General features: G+C 45.5%; 1 protein-coding gene across 4 annotated transcripts in view; it reads right to left on the minus strand.

The window, feature by feature from the left end:
- Positions 1-2,373: 2,373 nt before the first annotated feature.
- Positions 2,374-21,198, minus strand: part of ADCK1 (aarF domain containing kinase 1) — a 142,581-nt gene continuing 123,756 nt past the window's right edge. For 2 of the 4 annotated variants that reach the window (XM_057318619.1, XM_057318621.1), the window contains one exon: positions 2,374-2,551. The gene's annotated coding sequence lies outside the window, so the exon portion shown is untranslated. Of the gene's footprint in view, positions 2,552-14,848; positions 14,922-19,426; positions 19,968-21,198 lie in introns of those variants that run through there. The other 2 variants (XM_057318616.1, XM_057318618.1) reach the window with 2 other exon arrangements.

Below are 21,198 nucleotides of genomic sequence, written 5' to 3' on the forward strand. Positions count from 1 at the left end.
GTATCAAAACTGGAGTATCCCCAGGGGACTATACTCCCTGACACGGGAGTATCATCCATCATGAACACAACAGCTAAGAGAAGAGGCTCTAAAGAAACTGAAGGCTCAGAAGGGCACTTTGCAGAGACAATAGGAAGCTGTGACAGCTTGTAAGATGCTCCCTGTCTTCATTCAAGAAGTTCTCCAAACCCTGAGTCTTCCATGAACTCTTCCTCCAGGAGCGGGAAAGAACTGTCTGGTCCAGGGCCAGAACTCTCCCAGGGCCAAAGGGCCCACCTGCTTCAGTCGGCTCGGCTGCCGTACAAAATGCCACAGACAGAGAGGCTTAAACAACAGACTTTTGTTTCTCAGAGTTCTAGAAGCTTGGGAACTTCAAGATCAAGGTGGCAGTAGGTTGGGTTGATGAGGACTCTTTCTGGCTTGCAGACAACCACCTCCTTGCCATGTTCTCACATGGCCTTTCCTTGGTGTGTGCAAGTGGAGAGAAAGAGAGACATCTCTCTCTCTTTCTCCTTCTCTTCTTATCAAGCCACCAATCCCGTCATGAGGGCCTCACCCTCATGACCTCATCTAACTCTACCTCTCTCCCAAAGATGCCAGCTCCAAATGCCACCACACTGGGGGATAGGGCTTCAACATATGCATTTGGAAGGGTCAGAGACATGCATTCCGTAGCACCTGTGATGGGAATGATCAGTATAGAGATTGGTCCTTAGGTGACTGGTGCAAAAACCATTCATTCGTTCATTCATTCATTCATCAAACTGTTATTTATTAGTACTTACTCTCTATTAGGCATACACTGACATGAATTAGCACTCATCATATATCAGTGTCCTGCACTGAGGTTCCAAGGTTGACTCAAGTAAATCTAGTTCCTGCCTTCATAAAGATAATAGTCTTCAAGACAGGACAACCAGGATCTGTGGAGAAGAGAGCACCAGATGTCAGTGTGGGTCTCTGCAGAGTTCATTCATTCATTCAGCATTCAACGAGGATGATTGTGTGCTGGACACAAGGAGAAATCAGACATGGTCTCTGCCCGCAAAGAGCTCACAGTCTAGGACATCGAGGCCAATTGCAAACACGGTGTGGTCAAGTTCTACAGAGCTGAGTCACTACGCATACATGTACTGTTTGTGTGCAATTATACAGCAAAAAAAAGAGAGAGAAAATCAGACAAATAACACAATGGTTCATCCACCATTACCCGCAGTGAGCAATGCCCGAGCACGGGCTTGAGGTGGGATGTGAAACGAGTGTACCTTCTGTGTATTCCCCTTCCTGTTATCTCTCTTGGTGTGATCACTGCCTGTTTGACTGATACTCGTTCATGATTAAAAAGCCACATTTTTCTTCACTCAAGAACCCTAAACTCAAGCCAACCACTTCATCTGGTCATCAGCCACAGAAGCAGCATCAGGGTCATCACGGGCTGGGCTGGACTTCTTTTTTTCTTTTGTTTAATATACTTATTGTTGCAGCACAGTTGACATAAATGTTGTGTTAGTTTCAGGTGTACAACACAGTGATTTGACAATTCTGTACATTCCGCAGTGCTCACCATGATTTGTGTAGTGGGCTGGACAGCCTGTGGGCGGCGATATACTTTGTAAGTTCCCCAGAGAGTTTATCAAACCAGGACACCCCCGAGAGTGAAGTCAAGCGATGTTGATAATTACACCAGAACAAGAAGGATAAACTGAGACTGTCCTGAACGATTCAGGAATACGGCATCTCGATTTATGGGTGACTTAAGGGACTTTTATTTATTTATTTTTCAATCCGAAAAGAGTTTTTTTTTAAACAAACAATATGTTTTATTACACAGGTATTAAATATAAGAATGTTTTCTAGTTTTAATTTTTATTTCTTCTAAAACAGATCAAAGTTCACAATGATCATTCAAAAAGAACACAGTGAAAAGTCTCCCTCGGACTCCTGTCCTCAGCCACTTAGTTGCCTGCACAGGAACCAGTGGCCTTTAAATCAATACATATATGTGTATGTGTGTGTGTGTGTATTTTACACAAATAATAGCACAGTATTTACACTGTTCTGCACTTATTTTTTTCTCTTAACTATACAGCTTAGAGATCATTTCGTATCGCTATGACAAGCTTCCTGCTAATATATGATGCTTACTATTTCACTGTATGGATGCACATAATTTATTAGACCAGTCTTCATTGATGGACATACAGATTGTTTGCCATCTTCTGCTACAATGAATGACCTTGACCATGCATCCTCTTGTATATGTGCCAGTCCATCTGTAGGATAAATTCCTGGAAGTAGAACTGCTGAGTCAAAGGGCATAGCAGGTCAGATTCTGTTTGGTGGCTCGTAACAGAAAAGCCAAAATAATGGTCATTTAAACAAGACAGAGATTTATTTCTCCCTCAAATACAATGAGTCTGGCAGTGGGCCTTCCAGAGCTTCCGTGGGCTTCCAAGTGTCAAGAGGGCCCAGCATTCTATCTTTCTGCTCTTCCGTCCTCTGTTGACCATAGAGGCCTTCTTTCAGTAAAAGAACACAAAATTACAAATACCTATAGAGTGAGAAAAAATCATAATATAATATATATAAGTTCTTAAAAGCCAAAATAACACAAACATGACATCTGGGAAAAGTAATAATGTAACTACTCAACTGCCCACTCTATCTTTATAATAGGTTTTTTCCCTACTTTTTCTGGCCACATGATCTTTGATCACTTTATCACAGAACAATATTTTGTAATACCTTCCGGAAAATAAATAAAAAGATAATTGAATTTTCCCTTCAGCATGGCTCATTAAAATTTATTATTATTGTAGATAGTTAAAATGCATAAAACATGTGAGACATACTATTTGTAGTACTACTGCAGATTTTGCCCTACAAATAAAGGAATTCTGATCAAGTCTATGATTCCCAATGCCCATCAAAAAAATATCCGGTGTGTTTATAAATGTATAAGCTAAGTTACTGAGCATGCATCCAGTAAGAGAAAGCCCCCGTCTTACCTGGCATCCGTGAGTACCAAATTCTCCAAATACAACTTTATACATTTTATAAGTGGGAGAATATTCCACAAACTAGCTTCTGGCTCCATACTTTTTACCTCTTTTTCTCTTCTGCTACCCAAATACTTCTGATGCTGGGCATAGGACACGTTCACGTTGTGATGTGACTCCTGGCCCTGCACGTTGGTATTGCAAAGCCAGAGGAGCTGACAGTGAGCAGTAGGGGGTAAGCATGGAAGCCGTTCCCACAGCAGGATGACTAGCAAATGACGGCAAACTGCAGAAGCTTATTCACTTAAACACCAACTAAATGCATCCCCAGTTCAACTTCCTCCTAGCTTGATCCCCTCAATTCCCACGGCCATTCCAATACCAGCCAACCCAAGGGAAAGTGTGACACAAGGGAAATCAGAGTAGAAACAGACAGCAGTCTGAACCATGTATGGTTGAAACATCTTACTTCTGCAAAGAGGTTACAAGAGCACCTGATCACACGAACACGCCAGGGCTCTCCTGGGGCAATGCCCACGCAAGTGAAGGGCTCCGAAGGTTCAGCTCCTTTACCTGCATGGTACAATGCCCCTGGCCAGCAAGGTTCTGGATTCAGACCTGTCAATCACATACACGTGATCTGGAAAACAGAAGGGAGGCAGAGGCCCTTCTTTCTTTGCCAGTGGCAGGTGCTGAGGTGCCCCTGTCAGCAGATACGAGGTTTTGCAATGGCTATTAGGCTCCACGTTCTGCGATTCCATCCATCAACCACTTTGGGTCTACGGGCTGTAGAGGGCAGCTGTGCAAGCCCAGCAGCAGCTTTCATCTGCTGTTTGTTTGTTTGTTTCAACGTAATTTCCATTCTAATTTCACACATGCAGGAAAGCAAAGAACACAATGAACACCTATGTACTACCCACCCAGTTGCAGCCATCATTAAAATTTTGCCATTTTTTTTGCTTCATAATTGAATCATTTCATGGTAAATTAAAAAGATCGTAACAATTCACCCCTAAACACATCTCTCCAAAGAGTAGGGATGCTTTTTCAATTAACAAGACCAATAATATCCCTAACAAAAGTAGCAATAATTCCCTAATATCACCTAAAAGTCACTTCATATTCAAATTTCTACGGTTGCCCTAAAGATATATTTTATAGCTATTTCTTTGAAAGCAGGATCCAATAGGTTTCATGCAATGTATTTGTTTGTTAACGCCTCTTAAGTCTCATCTTAAGACTCACAACATTGACTCTTTGAAGAGATCAGGCCAGCTGTCATGTTGAATGTCCCACATTCTAAATACATCTATTTCCTTACTCTGTCATTTCGTTATTCCTAGTATTTCCTGCAAAATGAGGTAGATCTAAAGACTTGGGGGTTTTTTTCAGCCAGATTTATTGAGGTATAATTTATATACAGTAAACATCATCCTTTTTACTTTACCGTTCTGTGCGTTTTGACAGATACAAACAGTCATGTCATCTGAAAGCTTGGTTTGATTCAGATTTAACAGCACTGGTCAAAATACTTTAAAGTGATGCTGTGGGGGTGCCTGAGTGGCTCAGTCGTTAAGCGTCTGCCCTTGGCTCAGGGCGTGATCCCGGCGTTATGGGATCGAGCCCCGCATCAGGCTCCTCCGCTGGGAGCCTGCTTCCTCTCCTACTCCCCCTGCTTGTGTTCCCTCTCTCGCTGGCTGTCTCTCTCTGTCAAATAAATAAATTTAAAAATCTTTTTTAAAAAAATAAATAAATAAAGTGCTGCTGGGAACTTCCTATTGAACTTCTTATCACATCCTCGGGTAATGTCTAGTTGTTCCACTATTAATGATACTAATTTTGAACACTGGGTTCCTGTAGCTTTCTGATCTCTGAATGTGCATTAGTTTTCTATTGCTGTGCGACAAATTACTACAAACTTGGAGGCTTCAAGCAACACCTACCTATTAGCTCACAGTTCTGTAGGTGGGAAGTCAGGCATGGCATCGCCAGGTTCTCTGCTCCAGGTATCACAAGGCTCAAATCAAGGTATCAGCAGGCTACATTGTCATCTGGAGCCCGGGGTCCTCGTCTAACCTCATTAAAGTTGCTGGTGGGATTAGGTTCTGACTGATCTTGGCTGTTGGGGGAAAATAAGACTGATACTACTCAGCGGGGACCTGAAAGGCATATGTCTGGAACCACAGGATTCTTTGGGGTGCCTACTTGCACCTCTATATCCATTAGGAAACGTTAATGGAAAACTACAATAACCAAATACAGGAAGAACCACCAAGAGAGTACATTCTTCAGGAAGGAAGGCTGGGGTTATTCCACCAGAGAGAGTACCCCGGATAGCTGAACGCTGGCTGAGGGCAAAAGGAACAAGGGATAGATGGCAGAGGAAGGAAGTTATAATACCCAAAATATAGTAAATATGCAAATATGCATATATATTCTTCCTTGCTTTCTTAGGTATTTTCTTCCTCCTTCTTCCCCTTATTATTTTATATAAGGAGTGTTAGGGGCGGCTGATCTTATAATTTAGTCTTTAGAATATCAAACTGTGACTGAAGGAGAAGGGAAAGGAATGTCAGCTAGAGATGGAATCATGACTAACAAGTCTTTGGGTCTTTCCTCTTTGGAGAGAGAGTGTCTAACTTGTTTGCATTATTTTTTTAAAAATATTTATTTATTTATTTGTTTACTTGTTTGTTTGAGAGAAAGAGCAGAGTGAGAGCGCATAAGCAGTGGGGAGGAGCAGAGGGAGAAGAAGAAGCAGGGATCCTGGGATCCTAGGATCCCAGGTCGATCCTAGGACCCTGGGATCATGACCTGAGCCGAAGGCAGACACTTAACCAACTGGGCCACCCAGGCATTTTTTTTTTAAGCTATGCTTTCTTTTAGATGGAAGCATGTTGTTGTTATATTGGTGCTGTTGGGAATTTAACTATGGACAAAAGGGCACATATGGATGCTGGAAGCCAAAGGGCTGGATCGTATGAGATGCTATCTATTATCTCTAGGCACCCTTTTTGATTCCCTCCTCTACTCTCCCCCAGGGAGATAAGATACAGATCACAGGGGTTAGAAATGCAGGAACTACATTTCCCAGATGTCCTTCCCAACTGGGATACAAATATGGTTAGTTTTTGCTAATGAGATGTGCTCACAGTGAGACATAAAAGACTGAAGAGGGTAGGAGCCATTCTTAATCTGTTCCAATCTCAGCTCACACACAGGCTCTGGCCACTGTGGGTGCTGCCGGAGCCAGCCTATCACTGGCTTCAGGGCTACAAGGCAGCTGTGACTTTAGCTGTGACTTCCTAGTCTCTGGGTGGCAGCAATGGCTTTCCAAACCCCTTGATCACAGCTTGGGGCAGTGTGATCTAATCCTAACTTTTGCTCTTCCCGTCCATCCAGTGGTTTTTACCATCATCTGAGTCCCTATATTATATCCCTTTCTGCTTGAAATACCTAAGATGGTTCTGATTCCCTGAACTGAAGGCTGATAGACTCTTCCATGGGGTTTGTACCAATTTGCATTTCCATCGGAAATGTTGGAGAGTGCCTCTTTCCCTCGCAGCCTGAGCAATACAGTGTGTTACTAAACTTCCTGTCGTTTGACTAACCTCTTAGGTGAGAAAGGTATCTTGGTGTAGCTTTAGTTTGCATTTCATTCATTCAGTGACAGCGAACTTCTTTGCATGTGTTCAGAAGCCACAAGGATTGCTTTTTCTGTGCATTGTGCCACCAGCTCACTGTCACATGGCTGCAGCCACAAGGCTTGGACCCCAGCCCTTAATCACACTAGGTCACCAAAGACCTCCACATGACCAAATCCAATCATGAAACTTTGATTCTTTTACGTCTATTACTAGCAACATTTAGCAAAAATGGCCATGCCTCTTCTTTGAGACACTGGCTGCCCTTGGCTTCCAGAGCTCATACAGTGCTCGTTTTCCTCCTAACTCACAGGGCCTTTTGTGTGTTCCATCTCATCTCCCCAACTCTATACCATTGGGTTGCCTTGGGCCTCAGGCCTTGGACCCTCAGTTGACCCCCATTCACCTGTGATCTCAGCCAGGCTCATAGCTCTCAACCATTTTTCTACACTGAGGATCCCAAATTTATATCTCTACCTCCAAACTCTCCCCTACTCAAAATCCCCACTTGGATGTTTAAAAGTCATCTCAAACTAACCATGTCCAAAACAAACTCACCTCCTCCCTTCCAAAAATATAGAACCTTCTCCTCCCAGAGTTCTCTGTCTCAGTTAATAATAGCACAGCACCATCTCACCAGCCGCTCAGGCCACAAACCAGGTAGTCCTCCTTGACTCCTCCCTCCCATCACCCCTCATCCAACCCTCAGAAACCTACAAGATCTATTTTTTTTTAAGATTTTATTTATTTATTTATATGAGAAAGAGACAGATCACAAGCAGGGAGAGGGGCAGAGGGAGAGAGAGAGAGAGAGAGAGAGAGAGAGAGAGAGAGACAAGCAGACTCTCCACTGAGCAGGGAGCCAGACGTGGGGGCTTGATCCCAGGACCCTGAGATCAAGACCCAAGCCAAAGGCTTAACCGACAGAGCTACCCAGGCGCCCCAGATCTACTTTAAATGTCCATCCAGAATATGATGTTCGCTGCCCATTGTGGGTCCTAGCTTATTGTAGTGGCCTCCAAATGATCTCCCTGCTTTCACTCTTGCTCCCTACCAGCTACTCACAGCACACCTGCCGAAAAGATTCCATTAGAACATAAGTCACATCAAGTCACTCCAATCAAAACACCCCACTGGATTCCCGTATTACTCTCAGTAACTTCCAGCTCTCACAATAGACTCCGATGCCCTTCTTGATCTGCCCTCCTGGCCAACACGTCTCCACTCTTCTCTCTACTGCTTTCCCGTGCGTACCCCTAGTCCAGCTGTGCAGGCCTCCCTGGACCTCAGACACACCGAGCACATGCCAGCCTCGGTTCCCACTGCTCAGAATGACCTAGACAGCCAAGCCGCGGGCTCCCTCATCTCCTCAGTGCTCAAAGGCCATCTCATGGAAGAGGCCTCGCTTATTTAAAATAGTCACTTCTGCCCTCCCTCCAGAAAGTCCTATCCCCTCTTCCTACTTTCTCATCATGGCATGTAGGGTGATTTGAGCCTCTGTCTGCCACCACCACAACCTTCCCCCTTCCCAGCTAGGAGTGTAAACTCCGTGAGAATAAGGATTTTAGGCTGTTTTATTCAGTGCTAAATCCCTAGCACCTAGAACAGCGGCTGGCACATAACAATACCTATATGAATAAATGAATGAACAAAGCTAATACATAGCCTGTAGGACATTCATGTCAACAGGACCAGGAGATGTAGATTTGGGAAGCCATGGAAGTGGGTGAAATTACCTTGGAGGGAGGAGTAAAGCTGTAGATGGGAAATACTATCTCACAAGCCATGGTAAGTGTCTAAACTGGAGATGAAGAGTCCCATGAGAACAGGATGAAAATGCTGTAGGGCAGGTGAGGGTTAGGAGTAATAGCCGAAGTATAGGGGGCATCTGGGTGGCTCAGTTGGTTAAGTGTCTGGCTCTTGGTTTCAGCTCAGGTCGTGATCTCAGGATCATGAGATCGAGCTCCGTGCTGGGCTCTGCATTCAGTGTGGAGTCTATTTGAGTTTCTCTCACCCTCTCCCTCTGCCTCTCTCCTCTGCTCGCTCACTCTCACTCTCTCTCTCTAAAATACATAAATCTTCGGGGTGCCTGGGTGGCAAAGCGGTTAAGCGTCTGCCTTCGGCTCAGGGCGTGATCCCGGAGTTCTGGGATCGAGCCCCACATCAGGCTTTTCCGCTGGGAGCCTGCTTCTTCCTCTCCCACTCCCCCTGCTTGTGTTCCCTCTCTCGCTGGCTGTCTCTATCTCTGTCAAATAAATAAATAAAATCTTTAAAATAAATAAATAAATAAATAAATAAATAAATAAATAAATAAATAAATAAAAATAAAATACATAAATCTTCACACACAAAAAAGACTAATAGCCAAAGTGTAAAATATGTCGGGTACCATATATATATATATATATATATATACTTACAACAACCTCATGTGTTCAATACCATTACTATTCCTAATTTCCAGACAACTAAGTGAGTACAAAAGGTTTAAGAACTTGCCCGAGGCCATTTGGCAAAACCGGGGTCAGAAGCTGGGCTTTGGTCTTTGTGTTTTTATTATAACTGCCCTAGAACTGCTTTGATGGGAGCTGATTAGCCCTGTACCAAGGCTCTGGAGGATCCCATTTCCATGCTCACCAAGAAAGACAGGAAGAGCATCCCTGGAGTGAGGCAACGTGGCCTTCCGAGGGGGCTAAGACGCATTACCAGAACAAGCTCTGGGGGGAGCCCAGCGTGGGTTTTTGTCCTAGCTTTGCCGCTAACACTCAGGAACTCCAGCCTAGTTACTCCATGTTCTGACTGTCTCCCGCCTCATTGTGCAAAGAGGGAGCCGGCTCACATAATCTCGCAAGTTCCTTCTGGCTTAGAAATCCCACAACCTACAACCATTTCACCCAGACTCCATTAACAAGAGACAGCAGCACGTCCTGTAAGATGCTCCTTTCCTGTAACACCAGCTACAAGGCCGTAGGGAAAAATCAACAAATAACTAGGGCCTGCTAGCCAGATTTTCTTTTTTTTTTTTTTTTTTAAGATTTTATTTATTTATTTGACAGAGATAGAGACAGCCAGCGAGAAAGGGAACACAAGCAGGGGGAGTGGGAGAGGAAGAAGCAGGCTCATAGCAGAGGAGCCCGACGTGGGGCTTGATCCCACAACGCCGGGATCACGCCCTGAGCCGAAGGCAGACGCTTAACCGCTGTGCCACCCAGGCGCCCCTAGCCAGACTTTTCTGACGGAATTGGAAGCTCTAAGAGGGTTACTAGGAACTAGGGACTTGGAAAGGAAGCTATGGTGATGACTGGGCATCCGTCAGGGGGATCCTGCACATTTTGGACCCATGTTCATTATCAGGGTTCCTCTTCTTTTTGGTATAGTTATTATACTGGTGAGCAAAACTGGAGACTCCACATGTCAAGGGTGAGGCCGAGAATAACATGTAATTCCTGAAGACCTAGATTGTAGGAGACATCATGCTAAAAAGGAGGAATTTTTAGACATATACATACATCTATAAATAAGTAGAAGCTTGTGTTGATTTTCTGCACACACCTGTCCAGAAACCGTGCTTGCGCGCACATGCCCGGACACATGCTCCCACGGGCGCGGCTCAGAGTGCGTGCGTATCTATATATACCCATGGAACTGGCCAGATATAGATTTATATATTGGAGCCTGGCTCTTTAAAATGGGGGATAATGACACTGAAAATTATTCTAAGCTTTTCAAAGACATAAATGACCAAACTGCCTCCTGACTCCTGAATTGCATTACCCAGAAAGAACTTAATAACATGTTATTATCGCTTCTCCTCACTGACAGGATTTCGGGGCTGAAAAGACAAACAAGAAGTACGTTCGTAATCACCAGCACAGTCCCCTCTGCCGAGCTGCAACCGCCGCTAATTCCAGGTAAGTGCTGGGGGCTGGAAGAAAGCCTATGGCTGGTAATGGGACTTGGTGCTTGGTAATTGTCACCAGTTCAGTTGGGCTGTCACCAGCTGAGAGGGGGCTACAAGAAGCTCACGGAGCCAACAGAGAAGCCCATGGGGTGAAGGGTAGAGGAGAGAGACTGCATTGTGGGAACCAAAATATAATTTCTCAGTTCAAAGACGTAATATACATAAAATTCCTTATAAACTGTAAAGTGCTCTACCAATGTGACTGAACAGGAAGGGGTATCATTAAGGGGTCTTGTTTGGGTTACGGCTGCCGCATCCTGCTGTAGAGGCTGTGCACTGCTCAATTTCTGAGAATGTCATTAGCCTATGCGAATGGTGCCCCCCCAGAGTTGTGCATTATGGCAGCCCCGTTGGTTGAAGTAGGACTAAGTTGGATGATGAAGACCAGGATAGGGGCTGCTGTTCCCCTCCTGGATTATGCTTGAGCCCCAGTGATGAACCATCCAGAGAGGTGGTCAACAATTCCAACAACAACTTGCCAATGCTTTGGGAAATTTGCTTCAGGATAATTAAAAGGCAATTACAATTAAGATCCTTGAGGACAGGAGCCATGTCTTATTTACTCAGTATTCTGAGTCTTGTAATATGATTGGTATATGATAAATATTTAGAAAAAGTGTGTTAAAAATAAGAATGGATGGAGAATGAATGAATGAAACTCATTAGGGTCAACTCCTGGGGAGAACTGGTTATAGCGATTGCAAAGAGCCTGTATAGGTCCTAAGGTGCAACTGTACACCCTAGGTCTCTTCTTCCATGATTCTGGTTATGACAAGTCCTTGTTGAAGGGCCATGGATACGGCATGTGTTCAGTAAGAGATTATTCAGGATTTATGATGTACCCCGCCAAATGGTAGATGCTATGGGCTTGCGCTGTAGAAATAGCACTGGGGTCAGCGAACAGAGCATAGTTCATGATTCCTGCCATCAAGGATTTTATAATTTAGATGGTTTAGTCATCTGTAAGTTCATGGAGAAGTGAAATAATGCTATTAGGTGGTATGACCCCAAATACCAACGAATAGCAAAGATGGGAAGTATCACAGGAGTTCAGGGCAGAAAGCACAGGATTTCTGCTCTGCTAACTGATGTACGATCATGACAAAGTTACTTATCTGTCTTGAGCCTCCCTTTCCTAGCTTGTGAGACTGAAGTAACCATGCCTACCATGCAAGCTCCTTAAACAGAAGATTAAAATCGAGAAGTATTTAAAGCACAGTGCCTGACACATAGAACTTTCCAGACTGTTGGTTCCTGTGTAAGAACTTTCCAGTCACCAGTGACAGAATTCCAGCTGATCCCAACTTAAGCCAAGGGGGGGGGGCAGTATTTTTATATATATAACTACAAAGTGAAACAGTAAAGGCTTCAGGCATAGTGGTATCCAGGAGCTCAACTGACATCACTAGGGCTCTGCCTACATTTCCATTTCTCACACAAGCTTTCTCTAGAGATAAGAATAGCTGTCAGCAGCCAGAGTTCAGCTTACCCCAGAAGAAAGAGCTCCTCTTCCCAGAAATTGGAAGGAGGAAAGTCTCAGGGAGCACTCTGATTGGTCTGGCACAGCTCATGCAACCATGCCCTACCCAATGGCTGTTGTCAGAGGAATGAGATGACCGGATTGGTGAGGCCTGAGTTGTGTCCCCAATCCTGTGTGTATGGGGGTAGGGGAGGGTAAGCTCTATTCAAACCACGTAGAACAAGCTTCTTAGTGGGAAAGGGATGCCTATTTCTTGTGTATACTCAGAAGAAATAAAAGAGCTGCATGTTTCTACAAAAAAAATAAAATAAATAAGTAAATAAACAGAGAGTTCGTAGTTCTTAATGGAAGCAAAAAATATATATTTCTATAGGCTTTTGTGTACAAATTCCCTGAGCAGCTGGACCCAGAGATGGTACTTGCCTAGCCCTGGGAGCCAGGACTTTGCGACCCCTGGTGAACAGGCACGGTGCTGCAGTTGCTCTCTGCAAGGGGGGAAGCAAGGGAAAGCCCACTGGGTGGGGTCCCCAGGGGTTGAGCCAAGTCCTGGTTTGAGGGGAGCCGGTGGCGTGGGAATGGGAGGAAGGCAGTGTGGAGCCCCAGCTGGCTGACATCCCGCCCTCTGTGCCTCAGAGCCCATTTCTGCAGTGGCCACAGAGGACCCCACTGTCTATTCCGGACACCGCCCAGGCAGGGACATCCTGGCGCCCAGGAAGGGGCCCAGGGGATACCCAGCCGCTGGCGGTCGGAGAAGCGTGGAGTGTCCCCTCCGCGGTTTGAGCAGCTCGGGTGGCCGTGACCGCGGACTGCGCCAGGCGCCCGCAGGGTCCCCTCTGAGACGCCACGACAGCCTCCTTTCCTAATGATCTGTTCCATTTTCTGGTCTTGAAAAGAAGGTGGGGGGAGGGGACTGTTTACTTAGCATCCTGTTACTGTGGCCTTGAGTAACCAAGCATTTAATGTCAGAGAGCGGGAGGGAGGGAAGGGGGGAAGAGGGGCAGAGAGCGCGAGAGAGAGGGAGAGAAATCAAGCCCAGCATAAAATTTGCCATCACGATCGTCATTTCCAATCATTTATCATGCTCGTTTGTCAGCACGTATTTTTCTAAACTCTATTTAGGACGCAGGAGTAAAGAGAGCAGGCCGCAGAGTCGGGGTGCACAGGCTCTAAACCCCAGGGCTCCCTCCGTAGAGCTCTGGGCTGTGGAAGCCCTCAAGAGCACCTGGCATGTATGTAGCTATTAATGCCATCGATCTTACGGTGCTGTGGTCAGGGATTGCCCTCACCAAGGCCCCACCTTCCCTGACAGTATCTCAACTCTGGAGTTTCTATTTGTAAAAATACTTACTGGGCTGCCACAGACAAGTGGAAAACGCGCGCCGTGATAGGTGATTCTAAGAAGGCCCCCAAGATTCCCACACCCCCATCACAACCCTACACATTTGCATAATCCCCTCCCTTGAGATGTGGGCCAGACCACAAATATGATGACATGTCACTTTGTAATTCACTTGTGTTCTAGGCAAAAGTGGAAGAATTTTGCAGCATTGACTTAGAACGAAGCGAAATAGGCATTATCCTGGGTGGGCCTGGCTTAATCAGGTGAACCCTTAAGACGGACTGAGTCCTTCCTGAGGTTAGACAGACACTCTCCTGCTGGCCTTGAAGAAGCAAACAGCCATGTGTGAACTGCCTGTGGAAAGGGGCAGCCTTGGAGCTGAGGGCCTCAATCCTACAATCACAGGGGACTGAATTCTGCCAAAAACCTGAATGAACTCGGAAGAGGATCCCAAGCCTCAAAAAAGAGCACAGCCAGCCTGACACTGTCCAGCTTTGAATGCAGCCTTGTGACTCTGAGCAGAGCGCCTAGCTAAGGTGTGGGACTTCTGATGGACAGAAAGTGTGAGAAAAATGTGTGCCATTTTAAGTCGCTTAAAATGGGGACTTGCGGGAATTTGTTACACAATAGAAAATTAATATAAATTCTGTATCTGCTTAAAGCCTTGTTGAATGCGGTTTAAAAATGGGGTGTGCCTCTACTGGGTATTTACCCCAAAGATACAGACGTAGTGAAGAGAAGAGCCATATGCACCCCAATGTTCATAGCAGCAATGTCCACAATAGCTAAATCGTGGAAGGAACCGAGATGCCCTTCAACAGATGACTGGATTAAGAAGTTGTGGTCCATATATACAATGGAATATTACTCAGCTATCAGAAAGAACGATTTCTCAACATTTGCTGCAACATGGACGGCACTGGAGGAGATAACGCTGAGTGAAATAAGTCAAGCAGAGAAAGACAACTATCATATGATTTCTCTCATCTATGGAACATAAGAACTAGGATGATCAGTAGGGGAAGAAAGGGATAAAGAAGGGGGGGTAATCAGAAGGGGGAATGAAACATGAGAGACTATGGACTATGAGAAACAAACTGAGGACTTCAGAGGGGAGGCGGGTGGGGGAATGGGATAGGCCGGTGATGGGTAGTAAGGAGGGCACGTATTGCATGGTGCACTGGGTGTTATACACAACTAATGAATCATCGAGCCTTACATCGGAAACCGGGGATGTACTGTATGGTGACTAACATAATATAATAAAAAATCATTAAAAAAAAAAAATGGGGTGTGCCTGAGTGCATACTGCTAGAGAGAGAGAGAGAATTTAAACTCTAAAAAAGGGACCCATTATTTTTGGATCATAATTGAAAATATGGACTATCATTCATTCAACAAGTAATTGACTTAGCACATACTTACTATAAGCAAGTCAGGAGACGAGGAATTTAATCAGGATTAGAAACCAAAACTGGAAATTTGTTACAGCTACTACCTAAGAGAATTAAAGGGAAAATGTTTAATGTTGAAATATAAGGCCTCCTTGAAACCAAGAAACAGACTCTTAATTACAGAGAACTGACGGTTACCAGGTGGGTGGGTGATGGGTGAAACAGGTGATGGGGATTAAGGAGTGCACTTGTTGTGATGAGCACCAGGTGATGTATATAAGTGCTGAATCACTATTTTGTCCACCTGAAACTAATATTACACTGAAACTAATATTACACTGTATGTTAGCTGGACTTTAAATAAAAACTTAAAAAAAAAAGAAATATCAGGCCTCCTTATCAGAGTGTATGCTTGTCAAGGATGAGTTTCTTTGAGATAGTGAATGAGTAATAATAATAATAATAATAATAATAATAATAATAATAATAATAGAAGGCAGACCCAGAATTTTAACCCAGCTCTATCTGGCAAATTCCATGCAAAGAAACTCTGTTGAACACCTTCCACCGTGCAGGATAGTAAATTGTCCCTCTGCCTCTTATTCCCTTCACCCCCCACCTGCCAGAGGGTGTCTGCTCATGTCTGTGTCCCCCCAGATTTCCTCCAGAAACAATAGAGAACAAGAAATTAAAGCTACACGGAACACACGCCTGGCATACTTGGAAGACAGAGAATACCTAAACTTCAAAATCATGGTAAATAAACAAGCAAACAAAACTTCCAGGTGAGAGACCTTGCACATCCCTGCCTCACCACCTACCACCTGCAAGTCTCTGCTGTGAGGTAGGGAGAGCCTGCAGGCATATCTTTCGGGGGAGAAGAAGGGGCAAAGGCAGAGAGAGGCAGCCTTTGGCAGTTGGATAGTCCAGCATGCCAAAGAGAACTAAAACACAAAACAAAACAGAAAACCAGAACTATCTCATTACAGATTCTTTTTTTAAAAAAACATTTTTAAATTTATTTGACAGAGACAGAGCATGAGCACAAGCAGGGGGAGCAGCAGGCAGAAGGAGAGGGAGAGAGACAAGCAGACTCCCCACTGAGCAGGGAACCTGATTCTAGGACCCTGAGATCATGACCTGAGCCGAAAGCAGACATTTAACCTACTGACCCACCCAGGCGCCCCTCATTACAGATTCTTTAGCAAACAGAAGACAGGGCATATTTGTGGCAGGTTAAGATTTTTGCACTCTTTAGTGAGGAGATCCTCCCCCTCTCCATTTCCTGTCCACCTCCCTCCTCCCCTCGGCCACCATCAAGCAGCAACAGGCTTCTTTCTGCTGATTGCCTGGGAAGAGAAAAGACTTCCAGAAAGGAAGGTGAGGGGGTGGGAGGAGTCTCTTACTGGCATTTGATTTCAAAAAGCTATTTGGATCTTCCCGTAGGGAACGCAATAGACTTGAAACTTAAGCAAAGGGTCTGGGAGAAACTATTAGGAGGAAGAGCAAGACTCCCCCTCCCCTCTGTGCTCTCCACCACTTCCCCCAACCCAACTAAATAAAAAAAAATTTCCAGGCTGGTAGACTGGGAGACAGCCAGGGACAATTACGAAAGCTGAGACACCACTGGGTCCCAGATTGGAGCCCTAGACTCTCTTCCTTGCTCCTATTTGACATCTCAGGAGTCCAGAGGGGTGTGAGGTCCAGTGTTCTGTGACCATTTCCTAGGTAGGGCTGTCTCTGGACTGGACGCAAGTCCCCAGAAAAGAGAAGGTCTCAGAGCTTCCCCTAGGCCCCAGCATGGTTCAAGAACAGCATTCTTGGGATTGCTGTCCGCAGAAGTCCTGACAGAGCTGCCCTCCGTGACGGGGTGAACCAGAGAGAAAGAAGGCCATTGCCCAGGCAGGCACAGGATGAGGGGCTCACAAGACAAATATCTCCAGGAAAGGTGAGCAGTGGCTCGGATTGCTGGAGGACAGGCCCAGCCCTGTAGACGCTGGCATGGCCGGATGGCCCCTCTGGAGGTCTTGGCCCCAGGGAAACCCTTGGAGCTCAGAAGGGGAAGGAGAATTACTAAGATGAATCTTCTCCCTCCTGGTAGAATGGGCTCAAGTCTGAAGTGGGGAGGTCCAGTGCCCTTCCTGAAGCCAGCTTCCATGGGGGGAGTCAGCACAGGGTTCGGAAGTACAGCTGAGGGAACCCCGGCACAAAACGGCAGGCGGAGGCTGAGCTGCACTTGCCAGAAAGTGCCGTGCATGCTGCAGAGAAGGAGCAGGAAGGGAGAGGTCGGGAGGAGAAGGTGGGGGGAAAGGTAAGGGGGTCCCACAGCTCCAGGATCCTCAGCCTGATGAGCGCCAACGACGCGCGGAGATGACAGCCCATGTGGCTACAGCTCTTCCTCCATCCTCTTTGAGAAACAGCCAGGTTGCGGGCACCCCTTCCCTGCAGCTAGACTCCTTGTTTTAATGGGTGGATGAGGAGGGGCAGAGGACAAAGAGAAAAGCAGAGGCTGGTTCCCGGAGGGCCCCCCTACTCAAGCTCCCAAGGTGACCGGCCTGCCTGCATCCCTGGGAAAGCAGACATACAGTCACCCGGATGCAGGGGCACCACCGGGCCCTCGCATGCCCTGGAAGGGAGAGGTGGGACAGATTCCTCCACAGGCACTGCTGATCCCATTCCATGCCTGCCCTGGGATCCATGCCTGCCCTTCCCATCCCAGGGCATAGCTTTTTGTTTTTGTTTTTGTTTTTTTACCTTTGTCTTTCCTTTTTTTGTAGGACCCAGCTCCTCCTATGGGGACAGGAAGTATGGCAAGAATAAATCACTTAACAAATGCCTAACCAGCCTCTGGGACATAGCACTTTCACTAGCACATCTGAACTCACTTGGTGAGCTAGCTCCTTAATACAACTACTACCAAGAGAAGAAACTATGCCCTGGCCCATAAAAAGAGCACTGAAAGACAGAGAGGAAGGAGCAACTTGACAGTAATTGTTCCATGCTAGAACCACAACAGTACGACCTCCTGAAGCCAAGTGGTTAATAACTTTGCTTTGGCTTCTCCCTCAAGGAGTAGCAGCCCCTGAGAGAGGGTGATGCAGTGTCCTAGCACCTGGCTGCTCCCCGTGCGTCCGCCGCCCAGCAGCGTCACCAGGGGCCTGCTGGAAATGCAGAATCTCAGACCCCACCCACACCTACTGAATCAGACTCTGTCTTTTTTTTAAGATTTACTTTATTTATAGAGAGAGAGTGCACGTGTGCAGGGGCAGAAGGAGAGGAGAGAGAAAATCTCAAGCAGACTCCCTGCCAAGTGTGGAGCCGGAAACGGGGCTCGATCTCACAGCCCTGAGATCATGACCTGAGCCAAAACTAAGAGTCGGACGCGTAACCGATGGAACCACCCAGGCGCCCCCACACTCCGCATTTAACAAGAATGCATACTGAAGTTTCAGTAGCAAGGCCTTCTATTGCAGATAGGAAGGAAAAGGGCCCTTACAGACTGTGAGGAATGGAAAGACCAGTGACATGATCACGAGTACCTTAGGTGGCAGGTGTTCGTAGTACCTACTAATTTCTTAACTAATTATTATTCGACAGCCAAAAGAAAAAACCAGAGAGATCTAGAGTACAGCATGTGTCATCTGGTGCCAAGCCAGCCTGTCTGATCCCAGAGTACGGCCCGTGTGAGATTTTTCGCTGATAAACATTCATAAGTGAACTACTAGGCCAGCGGGACTGACCCACCTGCCACTTCCCCCCACCCCATGTCCCTAGGAGGCCTTTCAGGACAACCCTCACCCCCACCCCCATCCTCCCACCGCAGGAGAAATTGGCCATTTCCTACTTTATTCCCAGTGCAAAGTAGGCGCTCAATAATTGTGTGCCAAATAATGAAAGTGTTGTGCTAGCAGGCTTTGATCAATTAGTGATTGTAATTGAAGCTGAATGTAATTAATTATATAATTTTGGGCTGTTCAGGTTTAATTCTACTAAAATTACATCATGAAAACAGGGCTGAAAGAAGGATTTCAGATAGAAAGAAAGGAGCTGTGAGCGAAGCTTCCATGGACAGTAGGTGCACAACAAGGTGGCCCCCTTGCGAACAATAAAAGATTCACACTGCTGCATAACTAAGGGGCTCTGATCTTGAATCCCATTTGGACACAGAGTCCAAAAATCAAGGACTTCACTACAATACCAGGCTTATGGAGCCGTGGGCACTCTCTACTATGGAATCTGCTTAATTTGGGGGCATTAATTTGCGTTGATCCATTTCTACTGCTGCATGTTTTCCATTTTTCATCCCATATGAATCTCTTTTCGACTCTCACAGCCCCAGAGGGTGTTAGAGCTAAAGAAGGATCTTTGGGGAATCTTTAGAGCAGTGGTTTTTAGCCCAATCAAACCAAACACACCCATTTTACAACGATTATTTTGTATTGCCCCTTACCATCTAAAATGAAATCCATAGAAACTATAATCTACCTACATAATTATATATATAATTTTTCAAAGCCAGATGGATACAGGTGGGTTGTAATGGCCATTCACAGGCAGGTTTGGTGAACAATAACGCCTAAAGAAACAAAACCATCCCTCGATTCTCATGGCAATGACATTTCTGGAAATTTTAATGGGTATTAAAACCAAGCAAAAAATGCTTTGCCTTTACATGTGAATCTGAGTTAGGTTGTAGATTCGATTCATTATAAATAGGATTTTCACCACACAAATATCCTGTGGGACATTTGGAAACACACAGGTCAAAGGCCAATTCTTTGTTGAGCGAATCTGTGCTGCCCGCAGGAAGACATCTGGCATCCTTGAGCCCACCCACTCAATGCCAGGAGCAATTCCCCCGTCATTGTGGTGACCCCCAACACTGTGCCTAAGCACTTCCAGGAAGTACCTGCGGGTAGGAGCACCCCCACTGAGAACCGCTGATGTAACCCAATCTCCTTGCAAGCGAGAAATGAGAGCTGGGGAAGGACAAGACTTGCCCTAAGTGACCCCAGGTCTCTGGACTCCCATTCCAGGATCCCTCCTAGCTCCGTGCTGCAGCTGCCCAAGCTGAACGTGGTCAGAGGCGTTCCAGCTCTTGCTCAGAAATCCTTTGGGTTCCAATGCAGGAACCCAGAAGATCAAACTCCCTGCAAAAGAAAACAATGTCGATAAAGTCCTCTAAGCTAGGGAAGGACATCACAAAGCCTTTAAATCAATCTGCCCAAAAGACCTCCAGATGTCTCTTCCCCGTCACCAGTAAGCTAGGAATGTTCTGTCAGCGTGGAGAAGCTACCTTGTTGCCCCCTGTGTTCACGAATGAAAGCCCTGAACCTATCCCAGGTAAAGAAAGGATCCGACGTTGAGAGCACAAATAGCAATCGTGCGTTTGCCAACACCGCTCGATCAGTAGCAGCTGACTGCATTAAGAAGGATTCGAGAGTCACATCCCGGCTCAAACCATAAGCATGCTGTGACCAATTTGGAGAGTTCGCATTGGCCATGGTAGGGCCTGGCAGCACCACGCCACGGATTTCCCATCTCTGTTTTAGAACCCCAGACAAATCCAGTTTACTTCCTAGGTCAGAAGCTCATTCGTTTTACCAATGACAGTCTTTTTCATTCCACTGAATTCTTTGTTTAAAATGCCAGGCCAACATCTCTTTCCTGATGGTTGATACAGTTCAATCGGGAGATAAATTGCTATGAGTGGTCATGCTAGGACCTTGTCTCAGAGTCTCCCTGCCTCACACAGTACACACAAGTTGAGTATATGCTGTATACCAGTCATTGGCAAACCTGCTGTACTGCATATAAAAATCATCCTTTCTCAAAATCCCTAATTCACAAAGTAAGATACATCACACAAAACTCAGCATGAATACCCACCATTTTGCATCTGAAATTGATGTACCCTTAGTTAAGGGACCAAGATGACACGGTGCATAATGACTGATGGTAATTAGTGCCTTGAATACTTCTTGCTAGGACAGCTATATTTTGAGTACAAGTGTCTTTAGACAAAACGGCTAAATATTGGTTCTCTTTAAAGTTAATGAAAGTAGGTAACCTAGAAAAAGACATCTAGAAGAATATGAAATAATCATTCAAAAAGGCTGCCTGTATAACACTTGTTAGAAATACAAAATTAAGTCAAATGCTCTTGAATGAACTGGTTTTAAAAATCTTAAAAATGAAAAAATAGGCAAGAAATAATAGGAAGTTCAAGTGGATCTGAAAGCATTCAAGAATACTTAATTTGAGATAAACTTGCCTCTGAGAGAACTGATCCTTAGGCAAATGGGTTTTTGGCAATGTGACTACAGGCAAATTGGCCTTAGGTGAATTGAACAAGAGGCAATTTGGTGGGACAAGATGGGA

This window comes from Ursus arctos, unplaced genomic scaffold (genome assembly GCF_023065955.2).
Source record: "Ursus arctos isolate Adak ecotype North America unplaced genomic scaffold, UrsArc2.0 scaffold_25, whole genome shotgun sequence".
NCBI lineage: Eukaryota > Metazoa > Chordata > Mammalia > Carnivora > Ursidae > Ursus > Ursus arctos.